At 51.0% G+C, this 18,682-nt stretch overlaps 1 long non-coding RNA gene across 1 annotated transcript; it reads left to right on the top strand.

Annotated features, from left to right (window-relative positions):
* The first annotated feature begins 4,734 nt into the window (after positions 1 to 4,734).
* LOC139671784 (uncharacterized) lies at positions 4,735 to 18,442 on the top strand. Its single transcript, XR_011697782.1, has 4 exons — positions 4,735 to 5,026; positions 5,150 to 5,360; positions 12,843 to 12,945; positions 18,203 to 18,442. It is a non-coding gene; the product is annotated as an uncharacterized lncRNA (long non-coding RNA).
* Positions 18,443 to 18,682: the final 240 nt, after the last annotated feature.

Genomic DNA, 18,682 nt, shown 5'->3' with positions numbered 1-18,682 from the left:
TTCTTACTTTAGTACGTATTTATCTTAGGAGTGTCCAGTTAGGTAACATCTCTGCTCATTGTTGATTTCCCACAGAGGCTGCCACTCCCTCAGTAGCCTCCCACCTTCCAGAAATGTCTTTGCTGAGGCTCCAGCTCACCCAGGCAGTGCTGTGGGTTTGATCTGTGCTGCACCATCGTGCTGGTTGCTGTTCAGGCAGCAATGCACCTCAAAGGTGAGGCAGGGGAGGCGTTTGCCTCTTGGTAGTGTGTGCTCCTGGCACTCTTGCTGTACAAATAACTGTACAGGCACCAGTCAGTGGAAAGGCATGTCCCCATTCTCATGGGAAGCACAGGTAGGTTTCTGGGTCTGCACTGCCTGCTTCTGACTCCTGCAAGAGCCAGGAACATGTAAACCCTGCTCAAGACAAAGCATCTAAAACATTGTGGGGTTCCAGCCTGGCTTTTTGGGCTCTGTGGCTTGCAGTCTGAGGGTTAGGTTATGCTAAAGGACTATAGACATCCTGATGGAATTGCAGAAAGTCAGCAGGAGGGAGGGAAGGTTGACTTGGCCCGAGGGAGGTTTAATTCTGGGTGAAAAGGGCTTTGGGGCTGAGGTTACAGACAAGCACAGCTCAGTGCAGTCCATTCACAGAGAGCTGCTGAACCCAGAGCAAATATTTAATTTCTGTGTCTCACCTGATTTGGAGAGGAGTGTAAGGCACTGGAGAAAATACTTGAATTCAGGTGAATTTAAAAAGAAAACTGCTTAAGGTGTGAAAGGAGGCCAAGGTGAGAGAAGCACAGGAGATGCAGGTGGAGTGTGGCTGCTGTGCCAGAGTCCAGCAGGGCTGTGCCACCAGTGCTCTGAAGCTGCTCAGCCCGGGTGACTCAGCATGACAGTCTGTGATAGGGAGGAAGGCCAAAGGGGAGAGGGGAGTAGACTTTTTTCTTTCTCCTTTCTCTTCTTTTTAAGCCATTATTTTGGGTGGACAAAGGAACAAGTTTGCCAAACCCCTAAGAAATACAGATTTTTTGGATTTCAACAATAGTACCATTGTTGCCAAAAATCACATTATGTCCCACCTCATTTGAGCTGTTGAATGGTTATGTCATGCAAGAAGGTGGATGAGGGGGAAAAGCCCCCCAACTCTTTCAGCTCAATCAGTGCAATCAATAAAGCTCACAAAGGTAATTATTCTCTGATTTAGGGCCTGCTCTTCTCTTTGCCATGTTATTTGCTTGCACTGACCAAAATGCCTTTGGGAACAAAAATAAATTTAAACTCATGTAAAAATGTCTCCAGGGAGTGGTCCTCATCCCTTTCTTGTCCAATGACCTTCTTTTCTTTCTTCTGCTTTTGGGTAATGGAGTCATTTTTTCTCACGAGCAAGGCTGAATTTTGCTTTTTGAAGGTATCTTCTTAGAAAAAGCAACTGGGGCTGTGCACAGCTGGCTCCTGAATATGGAGTTCCTACTGAAACTTCCCTGCTATTTTCTTGACAATGTTATTATTATCAAAGCATGTCAATATTTGGTGTGACAATGAGAGCTCTCTGCAGGGAGTGGCACAGCCTGGCCAGCAGAGCAGGGGGGCCACTCGCAGTTGTGCCCCCTGATGCAAGAGCCATAATAATTTAATATTCTCATACTGGGATCTCCATTTCCTCTGGCCTGTGCAGAGCTGCAGAGTGCCTGTTTTGCTTTGGCCAAATCACCAGGGCCATTCCTGAGCGTTTTGTGAGACTTCAAATAGAGGATCCTGCTGGTAATGACTTCAGGGCAGGATTGGGGTTTATGTGTTTGGGTTTTTGTTCTAGGAACAGATGATTTAACTGCTAAACTGAGGCAGGCTTCTAGCTTTTGGATGTGATTTATTTCAGGGTTGTGTTGTTAAACTCGTTAGCAGATCAACCATTTTCCTTCCTTGCCAACCTGCTTCGCAGACACGAAGGGAAGAAAAATCACCTCAGTGTCATCGACTTGGTGGATTCAAAGTGTCACACACTGTAATCATTAACTGCCAGCTGCATTATCTGGATATGGATTTTATTTTTTAGGACTGTGTTTGTTCTCTGCTACTAAAATCCATCAGCATGTAGCAGGATATGTTACACGTCTCATTGTAAAGACAAATACTTGGCCAATTGGCCCATTAGGTGATTTTAATGGATGTTTTTGCTTCTTTGCACAAATCTGCTGGCTCATAGAGAAGTCAAACATCAGGCCCTTCAAACCGAGTTGTTCCACATCCCCTCTGAGTCCTGCTGGGATGTGTGGAAGAGGAGCTGCAGTGAGTGAGCGGGGCCTGCACAGCTGCCTGCTGAGGGTGAGTTCCGTGTAGCGTGTGAGCTGCTCCCAGCCAGCAGGAACCTCTTTGCTGTGTTAGGCAGAACACCCGGCAAACAGAGCCATACATGACAAATCACAGGCAGTGGGTGCTCGCCCATGTGCTGCTCTGAGGGGTTTTCTCTCTCCTGCTCCCCTTTTGTGTCTGTCTGTGTATGTCCAGAGTGGTAACACCTTGCTAGCTTAGGCAGAGCTCACCAACATACACAGAGTGAGTTTAACTGCTGCAGATTCCCATGACCACAGGGGTCCTGCCCCTTGTTCAGCAGCCTGGTGGTCTGAAGCACCAGGGTCAGAGGGCACCTCTGGGGCTGTGTGTCTATTGTGTGCACTTCCAGCCTGGGCTGGAGAGAGGGATAATGGTGTGTGAGCAGCCTCCCTGCCCAGCCCGGGCCCTTGGCTGCCTGGCTGGGATTCACCACGGGGAGATGCTGCTGCTGGGTGGCCACAGGGGCACCGGGAGCACAGGCCTCCTGCTCCAAACATGGGGACAGGGAACATGGTGGGGTGAAGTCAGCTGGGCCAGCGGGGTTAGCACCCTTGATCTTCCTTTGTTGGAAGGTGTGGAGGTTTTGCGAGCAGCCAGCCAGGGCAGGGAATTCCTGCGTTTCCCTGGGGCTGCCCAGGGTCCTGGCAGCAGGGACACAAGGGGACACAAGCCCCTGTGTGCGCAGGGTTGCCATTCACTGTTATGGGGAAGGCAGGACCTCTGCTGCTGCAGGTACATATTGCAGGGACCGTGGGGAACGCGGCTGGCAGGACACAGGGAGCTGGAGAGCACAGGGAGGTGCACGGGACAGATTTGTCTGTTTGATATGCCTGTTGTCCTGGAGACCAGGGTAACATTTGGCTTGTTCTTGTGAGGGGCTGCAGTCTGTTCCTGGTCACCTTTGGAAGCTGGGAAGCTACAGCTGGGTACATGTGGAGAAGAAAAAAGCCCGGGCTGTCGCTGCCAAATAAGGGGTTGCTCGAGGAAATTGAAGAGGTGATGTGATCCTTTATAGTGCTGATGTCAAGCCCTTTGTTACAGCCTGAAAACAGGGCTGCAGGCAGAAGGCAAGTTCCTGGGTGTGGATGTTTAAGGTAGCTCCCGTTCCCTCAGTGTGGTGCACTATCCCCATAGTGCCCCTTTCTGCCCTCAGCAGAGTGCTCTTTGGGGCTTTGTAACTGTGTTTAAACTGTTCACAACTCAGGGGAGTTGAGGAGAGAGTTCTTCTGGGGACAGGTTTGTCTTGCCAACCACGACAAGGGCTACCTGTGCCTTCTGCACCTGTTTGTGGCTGCAGTGCTTGGCAGGAGAGCTGCTCAGTGCAGGAATAGCGGCTCAAACTCGCACTGAGCTGCCCCCAGCGGCCGGCAGAGTTTTATTCCCCTGAGCCTTGTACGTGGGGGGTGGCTGCGTTCCCATCGCTGCCTTTGCAGATCCCGGTTCTGGGAAGGCTCAGCAGGATCCTCATGCTCTCTGCTATTCCCTGTGGCTTTGTGCTGAGCCAATGCTTCCCGAGCAGCTGCCCTAACGCGCTGCTGGCGTGGTGGGGGTTAACTGGGACATCATCACCTCCCGGTCCCACTAATTGCGCTCATTTGCTGTGCCGTGGCTTCCAGCACCACCTCGGAAACTCAGGGATGGGAGAAAGATGGAGCGAAACCAGCGCAAAGCGGGCTTGAAGTGGCTGCTCTCCTAAATGTCAGCTGCCCGACTAAATATAACCCCAGAGTAGAATTTATGCTTTGCACTTCTTTGCTTTTTATTGTGGGGAGAAAAACGCCAGGAGCTCAACGGGCTGTAACTTTAATAGGTCATTCCAGCCAGTGCTTACCTTTACAAAATCCTGCTAATGCTGGGGAGACAATACAGTGATCAAAAGCAGTGATGAGATTTTTTAGCAGCATTAACCGTCATGACCTAGCAAAATGAAAGAAAATGGTTTAACAGAACTGTCAGATCCAATATAGCTAATAAAGGCATGGATAAATGTTTATTACATACCGGAGACAGATCATTTCTGTACAGAAATTGAGGATGACCTTTACTGATAACTCTTATCTGCCTGATATCCAGAATAAGAAGAAGAGAGGGGGAGAGAGGGCTGCACTATTGCTGATATTTATGAAAGGTGGAGAAAAATTACAATTTGCAGATGATGGTTTTTAGACAAGGGCTCAAGGAAAATAAAGATAAGAAACTGTTCCTTCTGTGCAAGGGACTGCAGGCTCTGACCTGGCTGTGTCAAACTAATGAGTGTGTCCAACAAGGGCACTTTTGGGGAGATGATTTCCAGGCATTTAATGTATATGCACACACATATATTTGTATGTTTACGTACGAGCCCATGTTCAGGGCAGTGCCAATGGAATTCACAGTGATTTTTCTCTCTGTTTAGGAAGCTCCAAAGTGACACTGTCCTGAGCCACCTTCCCTCCAGCTGGGTTTGTACACTGAGCACCTGTAGCTGAAAGCAGGACTGCCAAGAGAGCCCAGGTGCCAAAAGCTCCTGCAGAGACTCAAGGGCCAGACCTTGGGAAGGAAACAGGCAATGGAAGCTGAGTGGTTTGAACTGTAAATGAGCTTTTTGAGGGAATCTGTTGCTCTGTTCCCATTCCATGCAAAGCAGCACATGAAGATTTGAAACACGGGTACTGCCAGTGTTGAACCTGCCAGATGAGGCTGCAGAAGTCCCACCTGACCCAACAGGCAGGTAAGTACAGGAGACAAGAGGCAGACAGGTCAGCAGGGTGCCTGGAACCTCAGGGGTGGGCTGGCAGAGTTCTGCTCACAGGGAGGCAAAGAACAAGCTGAATGCACATGCTTTTTCACTCAGCCTGCAGTTCAAGCCCTGAAGACCTTGCTTTCCTGATGATGTCAGTGTGATGTAGAACCTGGTGTGCTGTAGCCATGAGGATGGGCCTCTTCCAGAAGCTGGGCCCACGGGAGCCATCACCAGCTACCTGTCGAACAACTGCCTGCAAGGAGATGAGTGAAATCAGAACCAGGCCTACTACATGCAGTTAATCACAAATAATGCTGTCTCGGTAATGGTTGCAATTAGTTATGAACTTCAATCTTTCCTACCGTTTCCATGTTGGCCAATTATGCTGCAGGAATTACCGAGTAACCCATAGCACATTAGCTCTCTGTAGTGCCATTGTTGGGAGGGCTCAGGTCAGCGGCTCCTGGCGGGATGAATTAGCACAGCTCTGCCAGCACAATGGGGCTGGGCTGATTTACAGGGCCCGGAGCTGCCCCTCTGTCTGCTGGAGGTGCAGCAGCAGCGCTGGAATCACGGCAGGCTCACCACAGAAATCACCGGGACACTCGCCCAGCCCCACAGGAACAGTGGGAAGTGTGTTTGCTCGGGCTGTGCAGGTGGCTTGTTAGAGGCTGACAGTAATTCTTAGGTCTGGTGGTGGTTCAGCAACAACCTGAAAACAGACTTTCAGTGGTGCAATTTGAAGCTGGGAAGAGAAACAATTAATGGGCTCACCTGAGTCTAAGAGTAGCAGATAAAGGCATTTCTTAAACCAGTGCTTATGAGTGGCTTTAAACTTGCCTAGGCACCTGCCCCAGGGCTCCCTAAAATGCCTTGTTTGGGTTTCACGGGGCTGCAGGGGGTTCAGGAGCGCTCGTTTGGCTGGGGGGGATCTCTCTGCCGGGAGCCTCGGCCAAACGCAGTGGGACACTCTTGGGTCCTGCTGTGCAGCCCCTCCCTCGCTGCTCCGGGTCTGGCCTGGCGCTGGGTTTCTTCAAAGAACAATTGACGTCTCTTTGTGTGAACTTTTGTTTGTTGTGTTATGTGGGCAGTGCTACCCTGGACTGCTCAAAGGAGTTTCTGTGTTGGCAACACGGAAATCCACAGTAGCTGAAGTGCTTGAACACTTTGAAGCTTCCAGAGCAGGCCCACAGTCACACAGGCACATTACTTTGGGTGAGAACTGCACTGCAATGGCTCTTTTCGGGGAGGTCTCAAGCTCTGAGTGTTGTTAACCTTTCTGACAATAAATGAATTGGCAGTCCCAGTGCTTTTGGCTTGCCCATGGTCCCTGAGCCTGCAGATCTCGTATCTGGTTCTGGGCTGTGTGATTTCAGAGTTATTTCAAAGCAGAAAGTCTTGGGGAAATTAGTTGCAGTTTAAAAACAGAATATTTTGTCAAAATCAAATTTATTTCAATGAGGAACAATCACTCTAATGGCTGAGAAGAATGCAAAGATTCAATGAGGTATGAATAGCTGTAAGATGGTACAATTACCACCTCAGAAACAATATATTTGTAAAGTTAATTTCTCTTGAACATGAACAATCTCCTTACACTTGACCCCTCTCTATTGCCTCTTCCATGCTTGAACTCTCCTTGAACTTTGTAGATCCATCTTGAGAGTATGATATGGCCATCTCTTTTGCATCTGGTTATTTTAGCTCCAATTTGCAGCCCTAAAATGGCAATTATGGTGATATATTGCTCAAGTCACCCGACATGGATGGGTATCGGGATCAGCGCGTTTATGCACAGGAGTAGTGAATGGAGACTACAGCTATGATTTTAAATGACTTGATTAATTCTGAAACAACACTTCAGAGTCCATTACATCCAGCAGGTGTTGGGGTTCAGCCTGCACTCCCATTGCACATTCAGGCTGCCTTCCCTTAAACAGCACAAGAATGTCATCTTTATTGCCCCCTTTTTTGTGTCCAGCATTCCTTTCCTCCCCCTCGCTCCTCCTTTCAGATGTTCCCTTTCTTTGCAGCGGGACAGGAGGGGCAGGTTTGGGCTAACAGTGTCCCTGCTGAGGCTGCTGGCCTCTGTCAGCCTGCCCCTTGTCCCGTGGGCAGCACTGCAGGGACAGAGAAAACGACAGCAAATCACAGAAATCGGCTGAGCTTCAGGGCTGACTGGGCCTGGATAAAGCAGGGAGCACCATGCTGAAAACTCTTCCATACATCACTCTGTAGGGACAGCCTTTTGTAAGGATCACTTGTCAAGGGGCTTTATTATGTGCTTGTTGCCTTTATCTTGGGCTTTGTGGCCTGATCCCGATGCTCTCTGTGTCTTGTTTCAGCCAGAATAATTGCTGCGGTTTGGGGAGTCCAGCCCGGCAGCCACTGCCCCGACACAACAAGGCCCTATTCAGGGAGAGCACTGGCTCCATGGCCAGGGTGCTCCTGCTCATGAATAAGGGGACAAAAGTCTGGGGCTAATGAGAAGCACAGCGTTGGAGTGTTTGTTTTAAAGACAGTGGTTCATTCTGCAGGCTGTGCTCCAGAGGCAAGGGAAGCTCTGTCTGGGGTCAGGAGCGGCCCCGAGGGAGAGGCTCCTGCTTGCCCTGGGTCTGTAACTCCTCCCGCAGGTGACAGTGCCTGAGCCTGCCCTGCAGTCCCTGGAAACCAGGGGGAGCCTGTCTGCAGCATGGAATGTGCCTCAGTAGGACAAGCACAACGCCTGGCTCAGGTGTATGGGAGGATCCTCACGGGGGAGGCAAAGGGTGCAGGACCTGCCCTCGGGCTCTGCTGGGAAGCACTCCTGGCTCAGACCCTGCCAGGGAGCCGAGGCACGATGTGTGCACAGCTCCCAGGCTCAGACCTCTGAACCACCTGTCAGGGCAACGTCTGGCACGGCTTGGAAATGCAAAGGGTTGGGTTTGGGTTGTTGTGGGGTGCAGGTTTCATTTCTTATGGGAAAATACCTAGTTTTTCTATCTTGTTTTTCCCCTTGATGCTTCATCAGACTTTTGTTTAATTTTAAGGGGAGATGGAAAACAGCATAGGCTGTTCATCTGTAAAAATAGTGCTTTTCCCATGGGATGCTGAACTGCAATGAGGAAGAAAACAACCTTGAGGAAGGTGGATCTCTAAGTATTTGCAACTGTTTGAAGTTTTTCTCTGTGTGAAGTCAATGATCTTGATTTTAGAGCACCAATGGTATTTCGTTTAAGTTGAGGATGGAGTTTGGTTGAAAACTAAAAGCCAAATGTACCTAAACATTTGGATTGACTGAAATCTGACCCTAGGAAGCTGGGAAGACCTAGGAGCAAACCTGGGCTGGATCCCAGGAGCAGGGAGCTCAGTTCTTTCCTAGCCTTGCATAATTCTGTGCATGCATTTTCTGTGTCATAACTTTACTTGCCTCAAGTATCAGGTCAGGCACTGAGCTCCCCAAAGGCTGCCTGGGGCTGTGTGTGCTGTAATGACACAGGTCCTTCCCTTGGCAGATATTTCTGTTTCTAGCCAGTGTTGATGAAACCCACGCTCTGACCAAGAACCTGCTGGACAGCAGTGGGTCAGTGCACGACAAGCTTTTACCTCAGGGCTCCACAGCAAATGTCTGGTGCTGCCCAGGCTCACAGTCAGGGAGTTTGCCTGCATTGAAAAAGGACCTTTAGAACCACCTTCTTCAGATGGAGGCCAAGTCTTGCAGGCTGGGGCTCATTCCCTTATTTACTTCCATCTGAAACAGAAGGGGGAGAGAGTTTTATTCTTCAACAGCAGTGGTCCCAGCTGGGGCTGGAGGGAGGCCTGGGCTGGCCCACAAAAGCCTGGGCTGGCCCACAAAAGGCTGGGCTGGCCCTGTGGTTGTGCAATGTTCTACTCATGCATTTCAGACTACTTGTTGTCTTCTGTCATTGCTCTCCCTGGTGGGGCCAGACCCTACAGACACTTCTAGTCTGCTACAATATTCTCCTTCATCCATGGGCTTGCTGCAAGGAAAGCCCTGGGCTGAAATCCAGTCCCTGCAGTTCTCCTGGGTCACTTAACCTATCTTTGATTGCATCTTCTGCCTTTGGACATCAGAATGGGCAGAGGAATCAAACAGGTTTTATCCTGTGGCCAGTGCTGCAGTACTGTGTACCTGCCCAGGTTTATTTTTCCTTTTTATAGTCACATTTGCATGTGTGTGTGTGTTTCCCCTCCCACTTTAAAACACAGTGACTCAAAACCTCCAGCTGCTTTATTGCATTTCTGATTCTTCTCAGAGCTCACGCTGGTCTGTTCTGGTGACAAGGGGCCCGAGCTGAATCATGATCAGAGGTTTTCCTGCAGGGACCCTGACAGTCCCCAGCAGAAGCTCAGCAAACCAGGGCCTCGGTCCTCCTGCCTGTGCACCAGGAAAGGGCTGAACCTGTGTCAGGTGGGTGATAAGTGTAGATGGAGGGGAGGAACGGCCTGCAGGAGAGATATCTGTGATCAGAACAGGGTCCTAAATGGTGGCAGAGCCAGCTGGGGTGCAGGGCTCTGGCTGCCCCCCTGCCCTGCCCTCCCTTGGTGTGCCAAGGAGCTGCTGCCCAGCCCCTGCCTGTATCACCTCCTGCAGTGAGGGACAGCTCACTGTGCAGCAGTAAGTAGAGTGTCTCATGTCCTTCAGAGCAGGCGTGTGTTCTGGGGAAGGATCCCTGTGCTGGGTAACGTGCAGCATGGCTTGGGAGCAGGCACAGGAATGTACCCAGCCAGCCAACCTCTGGTACAAGAGTGCCAGCCAGCAGCAGAGGTGCCTGACGGGGCTCTGTGCCCACAGCCTGCTCCGTGCAGGCAGAACCATCCCTTTGGCAGCTGTTCTGACCTGGGGCGTTTCTGTGCAGTCTCCCCCCCTGAGCCAGCGGGGCTCAGGTATTTCCAGTGCTGTGCATGCTGGAAGCCCAGCTGGTAACACACAGCAATGGCACTTGAGATGGCACAAATTGTATCTGCCAGCTCCTGAGTGACTGGACAGCCCAGAGCACAGGTTTGGGGGTTCAGTCCAGTCACCCCTGCAGGATGATCAGTCCCTGCTGCCAGCTCTGGGCTCTCAGCAGAGGAGTGGCTGAGCTATGACCCAGGTGAGGCTGGTGTACTCCCTGAGAAAATGAGCACCCTGTTCTCCAGGGAACCCTTAGCAAGAGCCTGCCTGGAATTAATGGCTGGAGAGATTTATTTGGTGCTCTCCAGGTTAGAGGGACATAACAGTCTAAGCACGAGAGAGGCTTGAGGAACTGAGAGTCACAGCTCCTGGAAGCTGGTGCCGATTCAGTAACCCTCAGCTGTCAGGCAGAGCACAGTGCTGAGCTCAGCTCTGGGGGAGGGAAGGGACTGCACCAGGACTCCTGGAGGGCTGGACATCCTGTGCCGTGCAGCAGAACTCCAGGGGGAGATGCACCCACGACCAAGCAGGTGCCCTGATCAGTTGGGTTGTCTCTTCTCTGTGCAGATGTTTATCAGGAAATCATGCTTGAAAAATTATTCTGATTTTCCATTTTTTAGTGGAGTTTCCTGCCCCTCAGACAGATTGTAGTTCTTATGTTGTACTTTTTCTCCCCTCACTCTTGTTTTCTAAGCATTTTCCTTTTCTTGGAAAATCTGAAATTTTTTTTTCTAACTTGCAGTTACTTCAGCATTTATGAGAGGTTCCCAAATGATTTCCATGTTCCATCCCAGATGCAGAACACTGAGTCTGCTCTGTGGGACACTGCAGGGCCTGACCAGGAGCCTGTGGGGTTGGCAAGAGGAGACCTGTGAGGCTCTGCAGTGCAGGGAAGAGGGAATTTCTCCTCTCAGGCTGCTCTCTGGAATAGTGTCACAATGAAGCTGGAAGGAGAAGGGCAGAGTGAGAGGAGGAGGAGGAGGAGGAGGAGGAGGAGAGGAAGCACTTGGCTGTTTGGTACCATTGATGCATTAGAGCCCCAGTGGTGAGAGCAGCCTGGGAATGTCACCAGTGTGGACTCTGCAGCCTCCCAGGTTTGGGATGGCACAGCTCTAATGATGACATGGAGGGGTCAGGAATGTGTAAAGGCAACAGCGACAATGTGGAAGGCAAAGACCCTGGATTTCATTTTCCCCACACACTGCAAAAAGCACAACAGACAGAAGGAAAACCTTGGGGGAACAGGCACTGGGCTGGGGCTCCAGACATGGGAGTTCAGCTGTCTCTGTGGTACAGGACCTGGGATAATCAGGTGGTTTGTTTGTTTGTTTGTTTCTCCTTTGTTTAGCAGATCATTTCAAGATGTTCTTTTTTCTCCGTCTGTTTTGACTATCAGTGCTTCAGGACTGGCAGGATTTCATGTGATCTCCCCCTCAGAGAGGGGCTTTCTTCCAGCACAAGCCCGTCCTGAAGTGCAGCAGAACAATACTGAGTATTTGTTAATGCCAACAGGAGAATTTAATCTTCCCCTGCTCTAACCAGTCCTGCACTCTGCTCCTGCCTTTGGTGTGAGGTACTTGGCAGCATTTTTCTAAGACAAGCTCTCTCTCCTCATCAAGCTTCTGTCTCAGAGATGCATGTGAAGCATTTCAGTTTACTCACCCTTTAATCAGATCCCTGACCTCTTCTGAGCAGTGCTCAGCTTATGACCTCTTCCTAATAAACAAGTTTCAAACAAGCTGCCACATCAGATTTTGTGCAGGAATGACTGTGAGACAGCAAGGAGAGCTGATCATGCCAAGTAGAGCTCTTTTGGCCAGACCTCTCTCTTCTTCCCTGCAGGAATTAATTTACATTTTTGGAAAAGCACGACGATCTCGCTGAAAAGAAAGAATTTCTCTAGCACTGAAAGATCTGCTGTTCTGTGGGGAATGAGGTGTATTTAATTAGGGAGAATGTTCTTAGTGAGTTGTCCTGAAATGAACAATGTCCAGGGCCGTTGGTTCTGCTGGAGTTAGGTGTGATTTCCATGGTGAAGGAAACTCCACAGTCCCCTGGACGAAGGAGGGGGTGAGAGAACTCCCTGACCCTGTGCTGGGGCTGCAGGCCTGGGTTCTTGGAGGGATGCAGTGTGCAAGTCATGGGAGGGGGGGCTGAGTAACTTACAGCTGGGTCTTGGTGTTGAAATTATTTTGGTTTGGTTTTTGGTCATCTTGCTTTCTTTGACAGTAATAATCAGTGGAACTGGAGAGGAATAGTGAAGAAAATGGTCATTTTTTTCAGTGAGTTCATTCTTCTTGCCCCAAACTACTACCATATCTGGGACACTTGCTGTTCTCTGCAGGGGTGTGTGCCAGAACAAGGCACGTGGGTGCCAGCCCTGGGGCAAAGTGTTATAAATATTGGCCATGAGGACACCAGTTCACAGGTCCCTGAACACGGGCACTGCCCTGGAGTATTCTCTGCTCCATGAGCTGGCCGCTGGCTGGGTGCCTGTGTTGCCTTGGCCTGGGAGGAGCAGGGGCACTGGAAGGCCTGGAGGTGACTATGCCCACCTGTGTCACTGCCAGGTGTTGGCATCCCTGTGCAGCTGAGCTCTGTGGGCACTGCAGGGACACGGGACAGGGCTTTGTCTCCCAGCTCAGGGGGCCCATCTGCAGGGCCCTGTTGTTTGCTGACAATGTTGGTTTTTCAAGCATTGTTTCCTGTGGCTTTATTCCCCAATATTTTGGGAGAGGTGTTTAAATTACCTTAGACCTGAGGTGCCCAAACCAATGTTGTCAAGCAAGTGCTGTGATCGTTCCTGGGTAGCCGTGGCCTCGATGACATGTGGAGCTTGTCCACTGGTGACAGGGAATGCCAATAACCATGGCTGGCACTAACACTGCCTGTTTGCTTTCCTTCTAGTTCCTTTGGATTGGGAAACCTTTCAGGATGAGTGGGTACTACCTTTCCTCTGGTTCCTCTTGTGATGTTGAGGGAGTCACCAGAGTGGAAATTCAGCTTGTTGGTGAGTAAATTTGGTCCTGTTTTGTTCCACTTGGAGGAGGCTGTTTAGGTTGCAGTGCATGCTCTGACTTCTGGCCAGTGGTTTGTAGGACAGGCTGCAAATGAACGAAAGAAGGAAGGCTGGAGTTGTGTATTTTCCTCTTGAAAAAGGGAGGGGGTGAGGGGACCAGCTTGGGGAACTCCTCCTGCTCCAACACTCCTTGCCTTCTCTGTTTTGGCAAGTTTCTGTGAAACAAGGAGCCTACAATGTTCCCATAGTGCTCAGCACACCCAGAGGGTCTCCAGATATTCCAGAGTCTGGATAAAACTTTAAACACAACTTGATTTTTTAAGTTAGCTGTGATGGCTCGAGGGTGGTGCATCTTGAACACCTTACACTGTGTTGGGACACCTTGGTCAGAGTAGAAAAGGATAAAACAGTTTTTTCAGACTTCATAGGGTTTAAGGAAGCTTTGTCTATTGTTCCCCTTCACTAGACTTGAGAATTGGAAATGAGGAAGATGCCTCAAACCTTCTCAAAGTCACATTCCTGGGTCTTAAACTTTTTCCATTGCTTAAGTGTCATAACCTGTCATTCCCAAGAGAAATAATAATTCAGCAGTGAAAGCCAGGGCCACCCCTGTGTGAGGAGGTCAGGGACTGTGAGAGCAGCATCTTGAGGCAGGAGAGCAGGATAGAGCCACGTCTGCTCAGTTTCCATGGTTTTTAGTTCATAAAATGGTTTTGACACCGGTTTATGCTTCATATGAAGTATTTATTGTTGTTTTAGCTACATGAATTCTGAACTCTTGATCAGAAGTCTGATCTCTCTGGTTTATATGCTCACTTCCAATAACCCAATTAAACCCCAGCTGCTGTGCAGGAGAGCACGAGGATGAGTCAGACCCCCCTTCCAAGGATTGTTCTTTTATAGATTGCTCTTGTGTCCTATTTGCCTGGTGAGAGCTTCATTACACTGATGGAGAAGAAAAACATCAAATATTTGCTTGGGGATGGAAAGATCTAAGAACCCTGATGGCTTCCCAGAAATTTTTAGGACCAAATCCTGCTCTTGGCTGAGGGAACTGCAGTTTTGGTGTTGGGTTCAGTGGGACCCTCTTGCTCCCCTTTACTCCACAGAAAATGGGAGTTTGGTGGGAGCCTGATCTCAGCTGGCCAGGGAAGGGAACTGAGCCAGCTCCTCCGTGCCTTGGGATGGCACAGCTGGTGGCTGTTCCACCCACAGCACTTGAAGGTGCCAATGAATTCTCCAAAACTATTTTTAATAACTATTTAATTGTAACGTTAAACCCCAAAATTGTTGGTCAAGTGAAATATTAGTCTATATAAGATTGATATCTTGATTTTTTTTCCTTTTGGAAAGCACTGAGCTGTGGACATTGAAATGCCTGGAATGCACAGATGAAACCACATCATATGGCCTTTGTGCCCAGGTTCTGATCCTCATTCTGATTTTAATATGTTTTCAATCACTTGAAATGGTGTTTCTGGAAACAAAAGTGCCCCCTCTCCATTTTTCTGCTCTGTTTTATTAATCAAATTTTAAAATTAGCAGGTACTGAGAATTTCTTCAACTTTAAAATTTATTACGTGAAGCTAAAAGAGTACTGGATAAATATGTGGTGCCTTGCTGAGTGCCTTTTACTTTATGTGTAATGTCTTGCTATTTAATGCCATTTGTGAAATCAGGCCATGGGGCTTCGGGGCATTCCCGAGCACCCCCTGTGTCAGTCTTAGTAGTGCCTTCCGATGGTTTGTTGATGTGCATTAATCTGTGGCGTACTATAGTTCATTTGCCCTCTCACACGTTAGTACGAAGAGAACGCGAGGGGTTCCATCCCGACAGTCACGACAGTCCCGACAGACACGGCGGGCCCCGCGCGCGGCCGGCAGGGGGCGCTGTCCCGGCCTCGGCACCGCGCGCGGCGCTCACGAGGCGAGGCGGGAAGGGAAGGGAAGGGCCGGCCCCTCATGACCCCTCACAGTCCCTCAGTGAGGCGGGAAGGGAAGGGAAGGGAAGGGAAGGGAAGGGCCGGCTCCTCATGACCCCTCACAGTCCCTCAGTGAGGCGGGAAGGGAAGGGCCGGCTCCTCATGACCCCTCACAGTCCCTCAGTGAGGCGGGAAGGGAAGGGAAGGGAAGGGCCGGCCCCTCATGACCCCTCACAGTCCCTCAGTGAGGCGGGAAGGGAAGGGAAGGGAAGGGCCGGCCCCTCATGACCCCTCACAGTCCCTCAGTGAGGCGGGAAGGGAAGGGAAGGGAAGGGCCGGCCCCTCATGACCCCTCACAGTCCCTCAGTGAGGCGGGAAGGGAAGGGAAGGGCCGGCTCCTCATGACCCCTCACAGTCCCTCAGTGAGGCGGGAAGGGAAGGGAAGGGAAGGGCCGGCTCCTCATGACCCCTCACAGTCCCTCAGTGAGGCGGGAAGGGAAGGGAAGGGCCGGCCCCTCATGACCCCTCACAGTCCCTCAGTGAGGCGGGAAGGGAAGGGAAGGGAAGGGCCGGCTCCTCATGACCCCTCACAGTCCCTCAGTGAGGCGGGAAGGGAAGGGAAGGGCCGGCTCCTCATGACCCCTCACAGTCCCTCAGTGAGGCGGGAAGGGAAGGGAAGGGCCGGCCCCTCATGACCCCTCACAGCCCCTCAGGCGAGGCGGGAAGGAAAAGGCCCCTCAGGCCAGGCGGTAAGGGCTGGCACGGCCCCTCAGCGGGAAGGGCAGCGAAGGGCTGGGCTCGCACAGCCCCTCAGTGAAGTGGGAAGGGAAGGGAAGGGAAGGGAAGGGAAGGGAAGGGAGGGGAAGGGAAGGGAAGGGAAGGGAAGGGAAGGGAAGGGAAGGGAAGGGAAGGGAAGGGAGGGGAAGGGAAGCGACGGTCCCTCAGGCGAGGCGGGAAGGGCAGCAAAGGGCCGCCCTCGCACAGCTCCTCAGTGAGGCAGGAAGGGCAGGGCAGGGCCTGCACGGCCCCTCGGTGAGGCGGGAAGGGAATGGAAGCGATGGCCCCTCAGGACCCCTCAGGCGAGGCGGGAAGCGCCGGCCCCTCGCGGCCCTCACGGCCCCTCAGTGAGGCGGGAAGGGAAGGACTGGCCTCGCACAGCCCCTCACTGAGGTGGGAAGGGAAGAGAAGGACCGGCCTCGCACAGCCCCTCACTGAGGTGGGAAGGGAAGTGAAGGGCCGGCCTCGCACAGCCCCTCAATGAGGTGGGACGGGCAGGGCAGGGCCCGCACGGCCCCTCAGCGAGGCGGGAAGAGAAGGACCGGCCTCGCACAGCCCCTCAGTGAGGCGGGAAGGGAAGGGCCGGCCCCTCAGGACCCCTCACAGTCCCTCAGGCGAGGCGGGAAGCGCCGGCCCCTCACGGCCCCTCAGTGAGGTGGGACGGGCAGGGCAGGGCAGGGGCGGCCTCGCACAGCCCCCCAGTGAGGTGGGACGGGCAGGGACGGGCAGGGCAGGGCAGGGCAGGGCAGGGCAGGGCAGGGCAGGGGCGGCCTCGCACAGCCCCTCAGTGAGGTGGGACGGGCAGGGCAGTGCCCGCACGGCCCCTCAGACGGGAAGAGAAGCGCTGGCCCCGCACCTTCCCGCAGGCTGTTCCCCGAGGCTCCTCTACCTTCTGTCGGTATGAAAGCTTTCCTTATTATTGGGGAAGGGAGCGAGCAGTTTATCCCTGGACATTTACAGCTGTCCCCAGGTTGTTCCGGTATGTGTAGTGTGTTCTGGGCTACTGTGAGTGCAGAGATTAAAAATCGTCTCTATGGATAATGAGACGTATCTGATGTGTGCAGCAACTTTGCAAATACCTGCATAAGAGCTGTGTGTGAAACCTGCTCCAGTGCTTCGCAGAGAAAAGGGTTAATCCGTGTGGGTTTTGTTGGTGGATATACAAATTGTTGCGATTCTTGTTATATTTTTTATGCTTTTATTGTGGTTGCTCAGCTGGCTGATAGATTAATGCATTAAGTAGATGTCAGGCAGCAGAGTGTGTACGGAGTGCACTGTTAGAGCCTCTTGTCCAAGCAGTGTTTTGTTTTAAATGTTCCCCACAATCCTGTCCCTTTGCCCACCATGTTGCAGGTGAGCACAGCAGCTGCAGGGGCTGAGCATCCCCAGGTGAGCTGCGTTCAGGTAATGGGAGATATGTCAGGGGATGCACCTGTGAGGGCAGTTTATCCCTGGGCACTTATAGCTGCCCCTCACTTGGTGCCTGTGTAACGTGTTCTAATCTACTGGGTATGCACAGGTTAAAAATCAGCTCTTAATTGATAAGCACACTTATGTTGTCTGTGCCACAACTCGGACTGAAAAGGATCAATAGCTTTAAAAATCTGAGGACTTCATTTTAAAAAATCCCCAAAACAAAAACAACCAAACCCCTGAAAAACCCAAATCAACCGAAGGAAACCTGGAAAACAACAGAAAAAAGGCAAGCCTGTAAAACAACCCCAACAATGAACATAACTTGCTCCTCAGAGTAGACCGTTTTATTCACTGTGTCTGTAGTCTCCTGGGTTGCTTTCTTTGTACACTCTGGGGTGTTAAAAAAGTAATAGTTTCTGGCTGGCACTGAAAGGAGCAAATGTTTGGAGTTTGTTTGTTTTGTCTTGATTTGTGTAATTGTTTTTGGTCTGTTTCCTGTTTTTGTGTGGTTTGGTGCAACAGACAGAAATGGAAGCACTGGTTGTTTGGGTGTTCGGAGTAAGTGGAGCAGGTGGATGTTGTAAAGAGGAGGGGGTAACAAGCTCTTCTGCTGAAGGTGGAGAAACCAGTTGCACTGGCTCATGACAGAACAGGCCTTCAGCCAGAAAGCTTCTTTAAATTTCTCAGTATGCCCAGGAGGCGTGTTTGGGGTTGGGTAAAGGTCACATTTTTGGGAAGGGGTGCAGCGTGGCTCCTGTGCTGGCCGGGAAGCAGAGGCCTGGGGAGAGACAGCAGCACATTTTGGTACTGAGGTTTGGAGAAAGGAAATAATTATGACTTTATCAGTTAAGTGTCAGTCATTCTGTCTCTCGCTGTTTTGACACATTCAATTCTAGTGACTGGTGGTAAAAAAGATGAGTGTTGGGGGGGTTGAAGGGAAAATTTTAATGGAGGGAAGCAAGGGTAGAAAAAAACCTGTCGAAGACAATTTCTGGCACGCAGTCGGTTCCTGGTGCAGACAGATTGGCTGATGTTGATTGTTGACAGCTTCTGCAGCTTGCTAATTACAACTGTAAAAAATTCAGGTGAATGACAGAAACTTGAAATGTTAATTCTGCTCTTTTTATTTTGCAGCTGCAACTGTTCGTTGGCTCTTGCTGTAATTGATGGACACTGCCAGTTGCTCAGACAGATGGGAATTAATACTGGTGTTCCTGTTAGAACTCGCCATCACAGTCCCGCTGCCGTTGGTCTCCACATGGAGCTGGTGTGTGCGAGCCAGTGGGTGTGGAAGGAGCAAGTACAGCTCGTGTCTGCACTCCTTCCTTCCAGAGTATTGGAGCCACCCATCCAACACAGAGCAGAGGAACTGCCTGCCAGGTTGGTACATGTAGGAACAGGCCCTCTGTTTTTCCTGAGCTTCTGGAAAACGTTACATGTTGATCAATATTGTCATAATACTGTGGGAGTCTTAAGACTTGTGTTAAGTTGTTCTGATTGTTCCTCATCAGAAATGCAGCTGTGGTCTTGGCTGGTGTCCCTGAGTTGTAGACACCTGCACACCACGTGAATTGGAAACTATAATGCTGGTTGAAAGGAAAATGCTAGAGGTAG

Source organism: Pithys albifrons, chromosome 5 (genome assembly GCF_047495875.1).
Source record: "Pithys albifrons albifrons isolate INPA30051 chromosome 5, PitAlb_v1, whole genome shotgun sequence".
Lineage (NCBI taxonomy): Eukaryota > Metazoa > Chordata > Aves > Passeriformes > Thamnophilidae > Pithys > Pithys albifrons.
This window is presented reverse-complemented; position numbering and strand designations above follow the sequence as displayed.